The sequence below is a fragment of the Herpailurus yagouaroundi genome, unplaced genomic scaffold (assembly GCF_014898765.1).
Source record: "Herpailurus yagouaroundi ecotype Mexico unplaced genomic scaffold, PumYag 159, whole genome shotgun sequence".
Lineage (NCBI taxonomy): Eukaryota > Metazoa > Chordata > Mammalia > Carnivora > Felidae > Herpailurus > Herpailurus yagouaroundi.
Window position 1 is genome coordinate 60,794,293 of NW_024412400.1, and position 5,711 is coordinate 60,800,003.

The 5,711-nt window shown below is 37.4% G+C and overlaps 1 pseudogene; it reads right to left on the reverse strand.

Annotated features, from left to right (window-relative positions):
- Nucleotides 1-3,911: 3,911 nt before the first annotated feature.
- On the reverse strand, nucleotides 3,912-5,244 carry LOC121033354 (dihydrolipoyl dehydrogenase, mitochondrial-like; annotated as a pseudogene).
- Nucleotides 5,245-5,711: the final 467 nt, after the last annotated feature.

A 5,711-nucleotide genomic window follows, 5' to 3' on the forward strand; every position in this document is an offset into this window, starting at 1 on the left:
AGGAAAGAAGGAAAGGAACTTACTCCCTCTATAAAGAGCCATTATAAACAAGGAGTAATCATCTTAACAGGGAGGTTCATGAGAAGTCTCTCTGTCTTTTTCTTCTCGGAATTAGGACACTTTGCCATATTTTTTCCCTTTTAAAGCTTTTGCTTATTCAGTTTTAAAATATACGTTTATTTCTAAGGTGACGGGGAAATATCATCTGTTAACTGGAATACTAGATTTCTCTTCAGGAAGATGTGACAACTCTCAATGTACTTGGTTTTGAGGGTTTTGATTGTTTATTTTGCAGAAAGGAAACAGTGCTTAAAATAGGGGAGGTTTTGCTATTATAAACCCAAACGGCCGTTTTGTTTTGATTTGTTTTTTAAACTTCCCCTCTCCTGTCATCTTACTGTGTGTGACACCAATCTTAGTCAAATGAGGTATTTTTGTTTGTCAAGTGAGATGGCAAATGTAACAGGTACATTTCTGGCAGAATAGCGGGAATAGTATTAAATCTATCTTTGACAAGGAGTAGCGACATCACAGACTGGTGGTTCCATATGAGAATTGTACTACACAAAATCATCCTAACCCACCCCCCGCAGAATAGCTCATGAGATACTGGTGGTCCATCTGGAGCCCTCAGAGCCAATTCTACTAATGCAGGAGGATGGTGTGTACATGAGTGCACGGCTGGGATAATCCTGGGTCACGATCATTGGTGATGAACAGTGAAGGTTTTCAGAGAGGCCGGAACCAAAAAACGCCTCCCTTTTCACGATGACACAGAGCTCTGTATGCCATTGTCACACTAAATCCCCACATACTACATGTGCAGTAACTTAATAAAATGAAAGCAAACATTATTTGGAAGATTAGCTCTAAGTCACACAGAATTTGGCAGCTCCAATTTGCATTTGAATAATAAACTGTAATAAGCCCACCACATACCAAGTTTGCAGAAGACTAATAGTGGAAAATATATACTTAAGGATATTGCAATCCAGGTGACAAAGGATACAAATGAATGTTGGAGTTGGGCGTAAAACTGTCCCATGTTTTATTTGTCGATATTTATGAAAATGTTCATGATTTCCATTTCCTGCACTGAATTACACAACAGGAACTTATCAGAGAAACCAATTAATATCGACAGTATATTCCACTGTCACAATAACTGGTAGAATGGCTCAAAATAGCAAGTAGCCCTCTTGAATCTCAGGGATCTCCAGAATGACATGCTTTCCAAACTTAACCTCAAAGGTAAAGGAGAAAACAAATTGGGATTACAGGAAAGCAATCACAATAGAGAAAAAAAATATCTGAGATTAAAGGCAATGTGGCTAAGGTCTGTGGGATCAATGGTACTACCTTTAAAGAAGTTACTTGGAGGGAAAGCATGGGGAAGAGATGCAAGGATTTTTTTTTTTTTTTTGACATAAGTAGTGGATATTGGGAAAGATTTAGTTTATTCATTCATGCACAGATTCATTTATTAAAACATTCATTGAATAGCTACTGCTTCTGAGCCCTCTGGTAAGATCTTGAGATGAAAAGATAAATACTATAAAAGATACATTTTTAAAAGATCTTACAAGTCAGTAGGAAAGACGATGTGTAGAGAGATGTAAAATATGAAAGCCCTATAATAGAATTATGTACAAGGAAAGTGTTTATAAGACTCTAAGAGGGGCACCACACTCTTCTGGTTGGCTTTGCTACCTAAACTAAACCTTAAGAATGAATACATTTTGTAAACGTGATCATTTTGTTACTAGCATCGGGAAAACAATTCACGGTGTATTTATAAACATTCTTTATTTTAGCCCTGAGAGTCAATCACACATTTAATATTTGTGACAAAAACTATTAAGAGCACAAACATTTCCTCTTCCGTGGGCTGACTCTGAAGACTTGAACTTCCATTGACCTTTCACTGACACAATCACTTTCCTTTGTTCATTTACTGCCCAGCTGTTTGAATTGGAAGACCTGAATAAACAAGTCTGATTCTTCACCTTGGACCAGGTTAGAGCCTCCAGATGACAAGGCTCTAGTGGGAAAGGCAAAGCATGCGTGCTTCATGTTCTCAGGATTGTAAGGTCAGGGCTGGTGATTTTTGGCAACCTCCCCCCAAAAAGAGTGTTAAGGAACTCGTTGAAATTATAAAGGACAAAATAAGAATTTTTTGGACAAAGGCTACCGGTGATTTTCACACTTTATTCTCTCAACCTTATAAAGATTATTGGTACTTTTTTGGGTTGAGAGATTCATTAAAGAAATGGTTGTGAAGTTGAAAATTACTATAATTGGAGAAATCACGACATATTCAAGAAGGCCTCTTTTTCAATTATTTTTGGTATAGGGTATTGTGTGATATGCAAGTGTCAAGTTGTGAATCCAATTAAATCGCCAAAAATCCTGGCAAGACAAAGTCCCTGTCTCAGATTACATAATTCCAGAAGACTGAAAGTCATAGAAAAGGCTGAGGTTTTAGAAGAGAAAACAGATACCTGTGCAGCAACTTGAGAAAATTTCTGTCTACATGTTGGCATCTAGACAGTCTTCCTTATACTCGCCTAGTTAATATGAAAATATATGTCTCCCAAACCAACAAATGTCAATAAGGAATGTATCCTACTCCTCAGAGGTTTCAAAAATAAAACATTTTTAAAAATAAAAATTACCCAGGACACCTGGGTGGCTCAGTCAGTTAAGCATCCGACTCTTGGTTTCAGCTCAGGTCATGATCTCACAGTTTGTGGGTCCGAGCCCTGCCTTAGGGATCCACGCTGCCAGCGCAGAGCCTGCTTGGGATTCTCTCTCTCCCCCTTTCTCTGCCCTTCCCCACTAGAGCTCTCTATATCAAAATTTAAAAAATAAATAAATAAACTAAAAAAATATAGATACACTCTTATGTGGATCCTGAGAAACTTAACAGAAACCCATGGGGGAGGGGAAGGAAAAAAAAAAGAGATTAGAGTGGGAGAGAGCCAAAGCATAACAGACTGTTAAAAACTGAGAACAAACTGAGGGTTGATGGGGAGTAGGAGGGAGGAGAGGGTGGGTGATGGGTATTGAAGAGGGCACCTTTTGGGATGAGCACTGGGTGTTGTATGGAAACAAATTTGACAATAAATTTCATATATTGAAAATATATATATATACATATAGATAAAAATCACCCAATACTTCACCACAAATTTGAAGTATACTAACAAGTGAATTCCAAACACACACACATGCACACATGCACTGAATCACCCTGAATTACACATCTCACAGCAACAACTATAAATAGGTGCAAATATTTCCAGAATAGTGTCCATTTTATACAGGTATGCCCTTGAAAAAAATGGACTTTATAAAGCATAGGTCTAAATAGGTCCATCTAGACCTACCTTACTTTCTGGTTATGTACTTTACTTTGAAATCCTTTAATGATAAACAATTTTTTTAGTCTATTTTTTTTTTATCACAAACAAGAGTCTAACATTTTATCACAAACAAGAGTCTATTGCCATTTCACGTACAAACTTCTGGAGATCACATGTATAATGTCTAGGTAACATAGAGAGAAGATCATAGTCTTTAGAGTCATAAAACATTTTATTTCAATTACAGTTATATCATTTGCAATTTAAACAATTTTTGCCAAGTAGAACCAAACTTTCATCATCAATAGATAGGTGACAATAATAATTCCTTTACAGGACTGTGAAGATGGGATGAGATAAAATGTATAAAATCTATTTTTTTGAAACAAAATATTAAATTTATTCAAAATGGATGAAATGGAATAATTTCAGCTATGGTTTCCATTCCATCAAAACCTATTAAAACCTTCCAAAATTTTCATAATTCAGTCCTAGAAATTCTTGGAGCTGTGAGAATTTCCTGTTAGAAATGTGACCTCTACGAAAGCTCCCAGGAAATTTCAGAAAAATATAATCTTCTGTTTTAAAAGTTGATTGATTTGCCAAATGATGCAGCCAAGTTTGCTTCTCTAAATGCTTCTGATAAGGTCGGGTGCGCATGGCAGACTCTAGCTATATCTTCACAGGATGCTCCTTACTCCAACGCAAGAGTAGCTTCATTTATCATTTCACCAGCACCTGACCCGAGAATATGTGTTCCCAGTACCCTGTCCATGGATTTCTCTCCTGGAGTCTTCACCAGGCCGTCTGTGTCGGCATTGGTCTTTGCCCTGCTGTTGGCAGCAAAGGGGAACTTCCCAACTTTGTACTCTATACCCTCTTCTTTCAACTGCTCTTCTGATTTTCCAACCCAAGCAACTTCAGGGTGCATGTAAATCACAGAAGGGACACAATTGTAGTCAATGTGCACAGCACCACCAGCCACTCCTTCAACACAGATAATGCCTTCATCCTCCGCTTTGTGAGCCAGCATTGGACCGGCAACCACATCGCCAATAGCATAGATATTTGGAATTTTAGTCTGGAATCTGGTATTGACTGGAATTCTACCTCCAGGCTTTAGTTCAATTCCAAACTCTTCTAGTCCCAAATTCTTAGTAAAGGGTCTTCGGTCAATGCAAACCAAGAGCACATCACACATGATAACTTCAGTTTTACCACCAGAAGCACCTTCAATAGAAACATCATTTTTTCCATCTGATTTCTTGGTAGCACCAGTAACTTTTGTATTCAATTTAAATTTAAATCCTTGTTTTTGAAGGATGCTTTGAAAGTTTTTAGATATTTCCATATCAATTTTAACTCCACCAACATGACCTAAAAACTCAACTGCTATCACGAAGTCTTTGCCAAACTGAACCCAATTCTACAGCTATTACTCCTGCACCAATGACAACCATCTATTCTGGAACTTATTTTTTAAAGATAAAGCACCTGTAGATGACACTATTGTATCTTCATCAATCGTGATTCCAGGAAGAGGAGTAACTTCTGAACCTGTAGTTATAAGAATGTTCTTGGTATCGATAACTTGAGTGCTGCCATTGGCTTTTGTAGCAGTGACCTGATTTTTGACCATTATCTTTCCATATCCATTTATGTGAACAACCTTATTCTGTTTGAATAAGTGGGTCATTCCACCAGTTAAAGCTTTTACCACTGTACTCTTCTGCTTGATCATCTTCTCTAAGTTCAAGTGAACTTCAGACATTTCAAATCCCCTAGATGCAAAATCTTTTCCATCGGTCATATGGTAATAATGACAGTTATTTAATAAAGACTTAAAAGGAATACAACCAACGTTCAAGCACATTACACCAAGTGTTAAAAACTGACAACTTTCTTTGGATATGTGAGACTTGGAGTATAACTGTCTCTGGATAGCATGGTAGGTGGATGTAAATGTAAATGCCAACTATTTGAGGTACTTATTCCTTTATGTTAACCATTCTTATATTGCTATAGCATGTGTTTCAGATGCTAGGCCCTGGCCAGTCTCCTGGAAATGTTTATAGCTCTTGCTGAGTTTGTCACCTAGTACTCATATTCAGACTAAATATAATTTCAGGTCCCATTCTCTGCACTTTGTCCAGACACAGTTATCAGGGCTTTCTTTTCAGACATGAAAGAGTTTTGGCTATCTATGGCTGTATAATAAAGCACCTCGAGGATAAATGGTTTAAAACAATAACAATTTTATCTTTAATATTTCTGTGGGCTTGCTGTGCTCAGCTGGGTGATTGTTTCTGTGTCATGAAACATGGGCTGGGCTATAGTCATCTGCGG